The 13985-nt window shown below is 40.8% G+C and overlaps 1 protein-coding gene across 3 annotated transcripts in view; it reads right to left on the minus strand.

Annotated features, from left to right (window-relative positions):
• LOC112553174 (leucine-rich repeat and coiled-coil domain-containing protein 1-like) overlaps window positions 1-13745 on the minus strand; it is a 176251-nt gene extending 162506 nt beyond the window's left edge. For 2 of the 3 annotated variants that reach the window (XM_025220226.1, XM_025220227.1), the window contains exon 1: window positions 5501-5632. The gene's annotated coding sequence lies outside the window, so the exon portion shown is untranslated. Of the gene's footprint in view, window positions 1-5500; window positions 5682-6056; window positions 6115-8547; window positions 8638-9307; window positions 9497-10909; window positions 10972-11273; window positions 11382-11877; window positions 12096-12849; window positions 13184-13647 lie in introns of those variants that run through there. The other variant, XR_003096971.1, reaches the window with a different exon arrangement.
• Between the last annotated feature and the right edge of the window lie 240 nt (window positions 13746-13985).

Genomic DNA, 13985 nt, shown 5'->3' on the forward strand with positions numbered 1-13985 from the left:
TTGGTAACACTTCACAGAATGTGCAAACGCTGGTAACAGTCGTGTGTCGCTGTTTGCTCAAGTCGGCTGAGGATCCAGGTGCTGGCTTAATCAATGTAACTGTACTGAGTTCATCCACATCCCCACCAGACAAGCTACAGTGTCCGGCCCACAACGATTTCAATGCTGCAGGAACTGACCGGCAATGCAAAATAACAGTAACAGCAATGAATACATCATAAGACAGAATGCGCAATAATAAGCAGAGAATACATTCTTAAAGACATATTTTTTTCCAACAGAGATTAACAGAAAAATAATATTCATTGTATTTACTGCTGGAAGATGCCCATCGTTGGTCAGATCAGTGTGTGCGACATAGAAATCGAGCCTGTTTGATATAATTATTGTGCGGCTGGATGAGGCCTTTAGAAATGTATGTTCTCGTCAATGCTTTTCATCTCTACTACGAAGACGAGGCTAGCCTCAATTTAAAACGAGTATTTAACAGTCAGGTACTCAATGACAGGTAAGATGAGAGGCGACTGCCGTGAATATCTTAGACAATGCTCCATCTTTTGACCTATCGGAGTCATTTACATCTAAATCAGATTATTTTCGTCAACAAGGAATAGTCGTTTATAAAGTTATTTATAATTCATCATGAAGCAGTTTCTACTGTCAGGGAAATTTCCTTTTAACGAAATCTGACCCTCAACTAGCAATATTTACCGTTGATATGTATTTTCATTTTCAGACACAGAATTGGTTCAAGCGTTGCGTTTTTGTTCCGAGACGAATTCCCTTGTTGGCGCCCATTGGCGACCAGGTGGCCAGCCAGTGGTGCAGCACGAGTTATCTTAGTGCAGCACGAGTTATCTTGCTGCACTGTTTGGTCGACAGCAACGCACCGCACGCAGCTCCTTCCACCATGCTCCTGATGGAACTTGCTGAAGGATGAAGTCACGGGCGTCGCCACTGTAGCAGACGTTTCATTAGATGTTCCCCACTGCGACCCCACCAAGTCTCATACAAAGCTGCAATAATGGGAAATTCGCCATCACTACTGAAGCCAAGAAGATGGATCAGCAATCAGCGGGTACCGAACTGTGGTGCCAACCTCTTTCAAAATAACTTCTAACTGTTCTATCGTAATCCTTTTAGCCTGCCTTGTTTTTCTCAGCCAGCCTAAGAAATTTACGTGTAATTGACTGTGGTCATAGAAAATCACCATCCTCAATCAGGTCGAAAAGGCACAGAAGGAAAATAACTATTACCGGCATAATCATCTATATTTATCGACATTATTATCATCACCATCAGTCCCTTTTATGTTTTCATTATTTCTTTGTGTGTGTGTGTGTGCAACGTAACACTTCTACCATTAATGGATGTTGCTAATCTGAATTGCTAAATTCGCCCACAGTCCACAGATATGTTTATACCTGCAGAATGACTTCTCGTGACGCAAGAGAAATTTACCGGAAGTCAGCAGAAACTCGCCTAGGCAAACGCTCACAATCTCTTTTCGTTCCGTATCAGTTTAAAAGAAAAGTAAAGGTTGTTTAGAACTGTTTAACCTATTCATGCACACCCTTCTGTCTCCCCTGTTTACCGAAGCCAGCGTGGCTAGCGGTATGACGGACAAGTCCCTGAGCCTGTTTAATCGTCGACTATGAGTAATGAGCCAGCATGAAGACCGGGCGTCCCCTAACTCATCTGTGTGGACAGGGTTTCTGATTAAACCACACAAACATACCTCATCTTTAGCAGACAGAATCTCTGATGACAAAGACAAACAGAACGGCACATCCCGCAGTCTCATTAACCCCGCGAGTCTCATTACCCCTCCACTGAATTTGTCATTCAAGAACTTTTTCAACGCTCGACATTTACGCCTAAACACGCGCAGACAACACAGGGGAATGGAGGCGATGAGATATGTAGATGCTTCGAAAAGGCAATGCACTCTTTATGTTTCCCGCAGAATGTACAGCCACTCTTGTTTTCATGAGCAAGGTCTGTTTCATCACAACCATCCCATCACAAACCAAATTACCTAATTTATCAGCGTGTTCTACGACAAGAAGCTCCTCTTGAGCACGTCCACCAGAACATCGGCGAGCGCATCGAAGAAGAAATCGATGGATCTTGCATAGGCAGGATGGTCGTACGGCCATGCCATTAGAAAACAGTTTTATTACCAACTCCATGCTCAGAATTGATGAGAGCAGGCCTACGATAAAAATGGTGCTTCAACCTTTGATTTTATCGTCTAGTGCATGACATCGGTGTGATTGAATAGCACACGACTGCGGCTGTCGCTGATTTGGTCTGTGGGGGTTTGACACAGGCAAAATCGTCCGAGTGTAACGACTCATACTATTCTTCACTGACTGCAAGAGAAGTAGATAAAAAAAATTACTTCTAAGCCATTAACACAGCTCTTTAAGACTGAACAAAGTCTGGCTCCTGCTGTCTCATGAAAGTAGCGCACCTGTGGTATTTTAAAAAAAGCGCATTTCCCTCTCATCTGTTCCCCCTCTTACTTCCTCCCATCTGTTCCTCCTCTTACTCCCCTTACCCAACTCATCCCCCATGTGTAAATACATTTGTCGGCACGATATACGTTCCACAAAACTAGAGCTGTTTTCGCAACCTGCTTCTCTCTGCTTTCTTAATTCAAGCAGACATCAAACACAATTCCGTTTACCTCGAATATAAAACAAACAAAAGAACGGCAATGAAATGCCATTCTGATCAAAGGCGTCTGCTTCCTACTTTCTGTTTTCTGGAATTCAAAGGGTCCCCCTCTTCCCCATTCATGTGACGCTAAACTTCTGCTCGCGAACTCCTGAGCTCCGCTACTCGTTAGTTAAGAGTGGAAGGACACCTGGCAAGCTCTGGGTTAGTGCTTACAATTTACCCGGGTCTCGTGATCTTAAAGCTGTCACACATGGAGACCAAAATAACACCTGACATATCACCACAACCCTCTACTGCCCCGCTAAACACAAGCCCCGGCGGGTCGGCCCCGTGCCAAAGTCAATTCCTATTCTGTAGAGCCACTTCCCGCTTCAGGCGTTGAAACTGCGAGACGACTTGCCAGCCAGACTCAATGTTTTTCCTTCATCACATCCGATGTGGGTGCAAGTGTCGAGGAAACACTGCAAGAGATCTCGTGTACAAAGAAACTACAAAAGCTGTAGAAGGTTTTCAGCATTGCTGCCCTTGCTCCCACCATCGCCCACCAGCAAATATTGATTCTTAAAGGTAACGTGCTGTAATTACATCTCAGGAACGATGAAGTCAGGACATCCAGAAGCACAGGCTGTAGATGTTGAACACTCAAAACAATAAGCGGCAACTTGCTGGCTGGACCTACGTGTCTTTCCCGGATCTTTCTATTAACTCTTCTGATACTACTCCAAGTCTTCACTTACAGACTGTTGACCAAAGTGAAAACGTGGTTTTGTTCTTTACAAAAGAAGACAGCACAAATCATTAATAAAATGTTTACATTATGACTTCTTCCCTAAAGGAAATTTCTTTAAAGGATTTTCTCCCTGATAAAGTGTGTGCCATCACGTGCACAAACTAGCTCTTAAATGTTGCACGGAAAATACTAAAGAGTAAATGTCAACAAAATAATCATAAGTAAAGTCTCGGGCAATGTCCAAAAACCAAACCACAAATATGCACACATATACCTAGTCCCTGGTTTGAGAGGCACTAACGCATCGGACAAGAATTTCCGGAAACACATCAAATAAAGATGCAAGAAAATCGAGAACTAATTATTAATTAAATCTCTCTCCACACACACACACTAATTGTGTAAAGTTATGCATTAATCTTATGCATCACAGTTGGCATAAGAATAAGTAAAATGCAGATTAAACAATACTAATATAACATCGGATGTATGATTATAATTATGTCTGCCTTTTCAAGAGACAGAACAATGCACTTCCAATCAGAGTATAAATGAATGATGGGCAACCAAAAATGTTTGGTGCCTGATGGACACAGACGTATTCCTGGATACAAACAAAACAAAAACGTTTAAATATGACATAAAATTTTCTTATTTTTCTGTTGCTGCCTTTCTCAGATAGAGATTTGGGGGAATCTCTGACAGAAATGAAATAAAAACCAGGGTATATGCAAGTAAGCATTTCGTAAGCCCACAGCGAGTTCTGGCAAGATGTGGACGAACCAGGCCTTGCTTGCTGCAAGAAAAACGGGCATAATTAAATGTCTGCTGCTGACATTTCACTTCCTGCGCCATTCGCCTCTTGCTCTGCAGGATGCCTTTCTGCTAAAAAGTCCTACTTTCCAACGATGATGTCCGTCTCAATACTATACTAGAATATACTAGAATGTTTCGTGCCAGCGGAGGGGCAGTCTGCTGCAATGTTAGCTACAGGAACCCGAAATCGCAATATTGATACAATAACTTCATATGACAGACCTTCAAAATAAAGGACAATATTTATTTTTTAATATACCCTCGTCAATCAGACGCACCTCCCACCTTAAAAAAAAATGTTTGTCGGAAGAAAAAAAAATGGAAAAAAAATAACAGGATCATTCTTAAACGCTCAGTTCACTAGCAGTCCGCGTATGCTCTCGGTTACTGATCCTTCTTATTCAGCTTCATTGCTGTAGTGTCAAGAGGACTAAAATACATCAAAGAGTGCTAAGTTCATTTCGTGCCATCTGTCTGGAAATGTAATCTTGTTACATCAGGGCTCTGCTCAAGACTGCCGCACCCTGATGTGTTTGTGAGAAACCACTACTGTCACTAGCTGTCGCGCATATTTGGGAAGACGCGCGCGCCCTCTCGCCCAGCCCCACCCACACACATTCTCGGAAGAATGACGGAGAGAAAGACTGACATACACCGTACAGCAAATGTACAGATTGCGAAAAAATGCTCGAGAGACAAACGCTTACTTATCCCACCTACCTTCGTGTTCGTAACTGCGACGATAGACGTAAAAAAAGCCTTAATCTCCCCACCCCTCCCGGCTACCTCGCCTACCCCGCTTTTCGTCAAATGTCATGACAAAAAGGTTTTATAGAAAAGCTTCATAAATCGTACATAATGCGTCATCGATATTACTTGACTAATATCTAGAATATTGCACAGGTTGCATTTAAAACCTGGGGGAATATTTTACAAACAAAAACATAACCATCTGCTCTTTTTCTTGGTGTTCATCACTACCCATACGTTCAAGAATACAATTCTGGAGTCGGAAGTTTATAGTCACATATAAGTCTGAGTTCCTTTTCGAAACTTGTTAACTTTGCCACTTTAGTTTGTGCTTCTGTGTTATTAATCAATAAATTTACAAAATTAATATTTATCCACAATTTTAAAAATCACAATATCTACGATTTCGCTAAAGCAATCAAAAAGGTATTGGAAACAAAGTCTGGTAGCTATATGCGATATTCATCAAAGTGTGACTGAGTTTCCTCGTGTATGACTCTTTTAACGACCAGACCTTACCTTTGTTTCCTGGCAGATCCCCTCTTGGTCTGAGCCTTTATCAGCGTAGTGGGGGTCACTGCAGGGGTGGGTGTCTGCTTTCGCTGCGCCTGGCCGAGGTTGGGTTTCTGCTGAGACTTGGCAACATTGTCTCCTGCTGTGTTCCTCTCTCTGACAGGCTCCACTTCCTCTTCTGTATCATCTGCACCGATAATTGTGATGTTTTTCGGATGTGCATGTTGGCCTTTAATTAACATGCCTTTCTAAATATGAGCTCCTTTTATTACAGAAATCTTCAGTGATGCGAATCATTTTTTAGGTTTTCTTTCTTGTTTTTCTTGTACAATTAACTTCTTGTGCTCCCGTAAACTTCCACGTCTCAATATACAAGAAAAGCACACAGCGGCCCATGAACACGCGCACAAAACATACATGAGCACGTCAAAGACTGCTATTCCTTGCCTGTGCTATAGTCAGGTAAGCAGCTACAAGAAATGTCCAAGGAAAGCTGGTCATACAAGTGGATACTCAGCAGTTTCAAGCATCAAATATGAACACTGCCCCCACTGTCTCTTACCTCGACGACTAGAGGAGGCTGAGGAGTTGGTCCGCGGTGTCCTGCCGCTAGGACCTACCTGCACAACATAGATATTGGGTTAGCAGGTGCTTCTACGCTCTAAGCATTCTGTATACTTGAACTATGCTTGTGATTATTAAAAATTGCATCGTACATATTTATAAACCAAATGTACATAATTACAATCTGCTGAATTACATGTAAAATGTCGTGCACTGTTTCAATGCATTGCATGTTACAACGATGCATAGTAATCTTTTACTGTAGACTGTTCGTTCTCACAGCATTCCCATAGTGAACCACAGTCACCCACTGCTACATCTCTGTTGCAGGTTATTGTTTTTTGCACTGCAGAGCTGCACAGTTGAAGATAAGCATATGTGACTGGATTCTTTAAATGCGTACAATGTCTTCTATGATAAAATCCCTCTGAAATAAACTCCGATTCTACAAAGGGAATGTGGCTTTGTGTCTATCCCCTACTACCGTTCCCTTCCACAATCATGCACAAACTCAAGAAATAAACACTTCAATATGGTGACAAACGCCTAGTAGAAATAATGATGCATCGAAATCCGGGGTCTCCTATACCACCACACCGAACAATAAGCCGATGAACGCTTGATTTGTTGCTCAGAATATTAAAAACATGCCGTCATGTACACGAATATTACTTCTGTTTCTTAAGAAACTTAAAAGACGCTAAAGCCCAAAGAGTATTGATAAACCAATCTTCCATATTCTGATAATGAATCATTTCCCGTGTTGACCGCCTGCCTCTCGAAATAATGGGCTGTTCTTTCTTCCCTATCCCACCCACACTTCTTTTTTCCTGTCACTTCGTTGAGCCCAAAGACGATTGAAGAACGTGATGAAAGATGAAATGTGAGCAGTCCATACTGCCATACACTTCTGTAAATGAAGCACTAGCGTTCGAACTTCTAGAGGTTTGTTGTCGCTGAGTGAGTCTGACGAAATGTTCCTGTTATGCCTGGCTGTATTTAAATTCCTCATAGCTAACACCGTGGAACAGAAAACAATACCCAGTCAATAAATAAAAATAAAAGTCATATAAAATAAAGGCAGCTGATTTAAGATTGATTACCCGGAACAATCTCGAACTCGCCAATCCTACGTGTGTTTGAGGCCCAACAAGCGAGAAAAACGCGCCTGCTCGATAAATTTGTAAATATATCCAAACAAACTTCTGTTGTTTTCTGTATTATACATAAAACACAAAAACAAGATTCGCGGCGCCCTTACCGCTAATTTAAACTAATGAAGCACATCTCTAATTCTACAGATGTTTCGTGTTTATCGTGATTGGCTTTCAAACACTGTTGTTTTGGGCAAGTTGACCCACGCATCTGGACATAAATGTCAGGGTTATAACTGCGACATTCACACTTGAAAATTGTGTGAACAATTACATAACAAAGCTGTCTGAAAATAACTTATCAACAATTTGTTTTTGAACGTAATGTTTAAAGGAAATGGAATGGCAATAGATAGCCAATCCTTAACAGATGAAATGGAGGAGTGCGGAGGGATGCGGAGGGGATGGTGGAAGGGGGGAGCGAGAATAAACATCTCCCGTAGAGACCTCACTGTGAAAGCCCGTAACTCAGCGATATTGATTCGTTTGCTAATAATCGTGTTTACTGTATTTCTGGACCGCTAGGGGGTGACAATCGGGCTACTCTCCCAGGAGGTACATGCGCGGCTAATGAACAGTCACGTGTCCCTGTCAGTGCGCGCCATTTCTTGGCCCCAGCGCTTTGCACGTTCGTCCGGTGACCTGCCCTATGCCCTATCACTAACCCTGATAGTAGAGACAAAAATGTGCTGAGGAACTGACTTCAGTAACTCTAGTCCCATCACTCTGCCCCTCCACCCTCAAACACTCAAACTTCCTTAGCAGATGCAGTCCGTACCGCTTTATTATTGTTAGTGTTTTTATTATGAGGGCTAGCCCCAGTGCTATCTTCTTGCCCTGATAAAGACAAAAAACTGTTTAGCTGAAGGGAGCGAGAACCGCCAATGTTTGCGACACTGTAACTGTCGCGAGATATATTCCTGGCACGTGTCTCCGGCGGAGACTGAGAGATGATTTGTTTGTTCAAGTGCTGTAGCTTAATAAAAGGGTGCAAGCAACAATAAAACAAATAAAATATCTACTCTAACCTTATATATATATCAAAGTAAATATGTACTAAATTACAAACATTAATATAAAAATCAGAATCAATGGAGACAGAAAAATAAAGAGTAAGAGGAAATGATTTAAAAGCTCCACAAAAGGAGGTACAAACAACAAAAATATGTTACAATCACTACTATATTACGGAAAATACAGACAATGACGCACGCACCCATCCACCCACACACCCGCGCGCGCACACACACACACAGAGCCAGAGATAGAATAACATTGGCGCACATCTGCTGCCAGCAAAAGAAGGGCTGGTGATGGGCACATCATTTACTTCACCTTGTGCTGCGCGAGCTGTAGCCTCTTCACTTCTTCTTCAAGCTCCGACAGGCGGTCGTACTGATCGGCGACAAAGGTCGTAAATCTTGCCTGCAATGAAAAATCGCTTCTCGTGAAAACCAGGCCATTTTGTTATGGTGGCAGGGGAGGAGAAAATTAACCGGTTTCTTGGGATCGAAATACGTCCTTTACCGTCTAAAAGAGTATGTCGCCTTCGATTTACTGGAGGAGAGCAAGCGCTACAGTGACACCTGCTGAATCCGCAGCTTACAAACTCAAAGCCAACGAAATTTAGAGACGTTGAGTGACTTTCTCCTTCTGCTTTCTCATAGCTCTTTATTTACTAGCTGGGCGTTTGGTAATCGGCTGGAAAGCTTGATAAGGCAGCGGTACTGTGAACATTAGCTTGTACCCGTGTTTCCCTGGCTGCCTTGTTGGTGCAAGGGATGACAAAACGTCTGCATAGTCGTCAGCTAATGATGCCACTGCAACCCCTACTGACTTCTTCAAGCCATCGAAATCCAAATCTCTCCAAAATAAAATCCATTAAAACGTGTTATTAGCAATAAAAATCAAAGAAAGAAAAACGTGATGGAGATACAAATTTTATGAGAGAAAGTCAGCACATGTATCTCATTTTGTAAAAACAGTATTTGTAAAGATAAGACTTTCACTCCACTCCAGCCAAAGATGGAAGACGTCTGTGTGAGTGAGGGGGGGAGATATTTCTACTTTCTGCTGCAAACTTTACTTGTTGTACCTGCGTCATTCTGCTGGCTGCCTGCGGTTTTCCGGGCGTTGCACCCGCTGACCTCGGGCTACTCTCAGCTTCGGTGCCGGACGTGGCGGCGCTGCTGATGCTGGGTCCTGCCGAGGTGGCGCCTTGAAGCCGGAACTTGGCCAAGACTTCATCAATTCTCGGTGTCTTCACAGTGCTCCTTGTTCCTTCCTAAAATAAACCCCCGCCAACACCAAGGAAGAAAATTTGAAATTATTTATTAACTGCTGCCAGAGAAAAACGGAACTCACCGACTTAACAATTTTAGGGTAGCAAACTTTTTTTTCAATCAATCCTGATCTCTTTATTTCTTTATAATTGACTGGTTTTTAGCTAGGCGCTTTTGTGCATATTTACATCCATAAGATTAAATCACACACGTGCACTAAGCGAAGAAGTGAGACAAAGAATCAGAGGAACTGAGAAAGGAAATGAGGCAATTAAAGTATGTTCAAGTAATAGCTCTACTTTTAAGTTTGCTCTGACTTTCATAAGCGAGTAAAACTGCACTGTCAAGCAGAAATGATCAGTTCATCGCATACTGCTAAAGCGCAAGAGGATGAAAGGCTGAGTAAGCAGTGTGCGCTAGCTCTAATGTGTGCTTGCATGTTGGCACAGGTGTGCATGCGCACGCGCCTTTTCGAAGATACAATCGATGATTTGTGGAACGATTCCGACCAAACTTGGCACTCCCTCCCTTCACACCCGTCTTTCAGATTACATTATCACTTGTTAAAAACGTGTAAGATATACTAGACGTCAGACACTGTCGCCAAAAATCTCTAGTAATCGTCCAACGCGGTCTTAAATTTGATGTAACAGCTGCAGAGGAAACGTGCTTTCCCTTGTATCGCTTGTTTTCAAAAGCACTACATAAGTTCGTGAAAAAGTCCATTATAAAATGTTTTATAACACAACAAATAACCAAGTCAGTTTGGTTGTAAACATCTAGAAAAGCGAGGAAATATTATCATCATTATCCATGTTAAATGGCAGGCACCCAAACTCTGCACTGTTGCAAACCAAACTGCCAGGGTTATCAAAACCCAAAAGCTGACAATAAGGCAGAATAGCTTTTACTTCTATACATTGAGGCAGAGAGGCGTGAGGTGATGTAGTCGCGCAGGATATGTTTTCCATGAGAAGCAAGGGTTGTAGGTGTTTTTTACTTGAATTTAACAAAGCGAAGGGTAGGCGATTAGTGTTTTACGCCGAGCCAGCAACTAAGGTCCTATCATGGCAAGGCAGCTAGCCCTGTAAACAAATGCCACATGCAGCGTGTCCGAGACCCAGGATTTGAACCCCAGAGAGTCAATCTTAACCGTACTGGTGACAAGCGTTAACCGCTGCGAAACCGGACCGCCTTCAATTTATGCAACAATGTCTATCAAAGCAAATGATTAATGCAACAATGTGTATCAAAGGATATGATTAAAACATTCGTTAGCAATCTCAAATACATGCACAAAGGAAGCAGAAATTGGTGCTCGTCAAAACAGCTAAAACAAACTGAAAGAAAGGCTGGTAGACAAACAGACAAAAGAACACATGGAGAAATTCAAGGGACAAAAGTGTTCAACTAACAGATGCTGTGCTGGTATTTGTGCTTCCCCCTGACAGAAGAAAATCGAGGTATGCCTCTAGCTCTGGAATAAAAGAATTTGCTAAATTAAACGTTGATATCTTCATGAGGAAACACAAATTATTTACCCCCACAAAGCAGAAAAATATATACAAACAATACAATATCTCTCAAATTTTAGTGAAATTCAAAATCCTGTAAATGATTTCTATTAACATATGAAAAGCAGACTACAAAACATTTTGGTGCTAACAGATTTTGTGCAGTATAAACACCTAGGGGCAAAATTTGTATCTTAGTTTCAAAACTACATTTGTAAGGCTGTGGCAAAAAAAAACAACAACAAAAGAAAAAATATTTTCCAACCTGGAACATTCGATCCTATCTCTGGAGGTAGAGTTCGACGCCCTTGCCTATCAATACCATTTAGAGTTTCAAGCTGAGGGAATGCAGTAAATAGATCTGTCTGGTATCCTAGTAACATTAAATGTACAAATTAATAGCCACTCACAGAACACATCTGATTTAAATTAGTAAAATAAAAACATTATATCACTACTATTGCTACATCATACCTAGCTTTCAAACTTTACAGGCAAATGTGTCAACTCAGGCCCCTGATATTTTGATATTACATTCAATGTCAGTGCTCCTAGTTGCTTGTAGGGTTTACTGAAGACCTCTTTCGTGTTAGACTTGATGATAACTCGAAATGCCTGCCACTGATTGCTAAATGCACAGATTATCTCTAATTTGTGTATCAAATGCCTCAAGTTAACATTTCACACTTCTGATAGGAAAAATGTAGACCTATAACTATTAATAAGATGAAATACAGCAAGGAAAAGAAACACTTTCACTTTCAGTGTACATGCATTTTTCCTTTTACATTATAATCCAAACCCACATGATTACTGTGCATGCAGTAGTAAGGCAAGAAGCTACTATTGCTAACAAGCAGGTAATTCACCTTCTTGGTGGCAAACAGGGTTTGATGACCCATCCTGGCTAAGAATTAGGTGTCGAAGATTGCTGCATAGCCTTAAGCTGTGTTGTACGTGTGTCAGACTCCGTAAACGGTTGCCGTGTAGCTCTAGCTGGGATAATTTATAGTCACTACCTGCAAGGGATCGAAGCCCTGATATATCTTCAATCTGGTTGTAACTCAGATTCAGCTTAACCAAAGACCTGTTTGGACATAATAAAAAGCACCGTAATAGATGTGATGAAACAAAATAAAAAGAAAATAAACTTCCTTAATGCCTGCTTGCACATTGTGCCTTATCAAGTGAAAAAAAAAAAGTTTCATTCCTCTGTAGGTATCAAAATTATTGATTATTGTTAATAAAATGGCAGTAAGTAGGATGCAGTAGGATAATTTCTCTCTCACACACACACACATTCCCAGCAACTACAGTTGGTGACCTTAGGTCACCTCAGGCTAGTACAAGTTCATGGTCAGTAGAGTTGATCAAGTGAATGTAACATGAAACAAATAAATTGCGGTGACGATTGGTTTTGCACACAGGCATCGAAATTCCTATAGCTAAACCGCAAGAGTAAAAACTCACATGCCAACACATGATCAGAAATAGGAATCAAAGTAGGATTCAAGTGGTTTTAAGAATGATGTATTAAGATAAAACAATGTCCTCACATAAGCATGCATCCATACATATACAAGTGTCTGATAAATTTATTATTCTATGTATATAATTACAAAGAGTTCAGAAAAGTACAGAAAATGCCACAAGAAAAATCTGACCCATGCAGCAAACTATACAGAAAAAGATTCTTTGTCCTTATTATATTACTCACAACTCAAAATAATCCAGAGTAAAAAAATATACCTTTCTAAACAAAGAGATCTGATCTCATAATGACTTTGCTATAAGTAAAAATACTGACATTGTACAAAATGTACATTTCATGAGACACATACCTTAAGGCTGACAATCCCTGCACAACAGTTATCAAGTTACAGGATAAATTAAGAGTTTTCAGTGAAATGAGGCTTTCAAGGCCACTGATATTGTCAATCTGATTAGCAGAAATGTCCAGATGCTTCAAATTGTGCATCAGCTCCAGTCCTTGAATGTGCTGTATGTAGTTGCTGTGCAGATTCAAAGACTGTAAGTGTGGTGAGAGTGGCACATCTTTCATGCTCTGAATGCCAGAATCTATAAGGCTTAGTTCAAGTGAGTCTAAATTGATCCTTCCGATATCACCAGATGCCATGTTCACTCTTTATTAAGCAAGGTAACAGTTTAAGTCTCCTGAAAAAAGATAAAATATACTTGAATTTACAGGAAAGATATTTCATAATCTTTTCTTTTCTTTCACTCCTTTACTGTTACTGGAAATAATCCCCAAATTTTATTTCTCCTTTCTATAAAAATCCCATTGTCCACAATAACCCTTGTTAATTACATTCGCACCATGCTGTTTAGTTTTTATTTTAATTTCTAAACATGTAAACGTAGTACGTTGCATTTCTTACAGCTATTTGATCATAGTGTAGAAGCTTAACGGAATTTTTTTATTTCTTTGACTGTTTTTCTACCATTGCATCAATGGGAAGTTTTGTCAACACAGGCTATCGTCTACTGCTATCGTCTGGTGGTTAATAATAAATGCTGACAGTTACAACTAGAAAAACCCTCGATCGTGATTAAAGAAAGTGTGGAAGCTACGAAATTTTATAAAATCTTATTTATGAAGCAATCACAGGGTCTCTTACATAAGTACGCATCTCACACTCTTATTTCTCATTCATGTGGCCAGTGTGGCACGTTTATACTTGTAACGAGACGCGAAGTCTCAAACCCTACGTCTCCTTGAGGTCTGCGCATGCGCTAAAGGTCACAGTTCATGCAAGTCTGTTTGCAGGTCATTTAATCAAATTACAAGTTTTTACGAAGTTACATTAAGCGAAGAATTTATGTTTCCTCATGAAGATATCAACGTTTAATTTAACAAATTCCTTTATTCCAGAGCTAGAGGCATAGCGCTGATTTCTCCTGTCAAGGGGGAGTACAAATACCAGCACATCATCTGTTAGTTGAACACTTTTATGTC

The sequence above is a fragment of the Pomacea canaliculata genome, linkage group LG12, assembly GCF_003073045.1.
Source record: "Pomacea canaliculata isolate SZHN2017 linkage group LG12, ASM307304v1, whole genome shotgun sequence".
NCBI classification, from domain to species: Eukaryota; Metazoa; Mollusca; class Gastropoda; order Architaenioglossa; family Ampullariidae; genus Pomacea; species Pomacea canaliculata.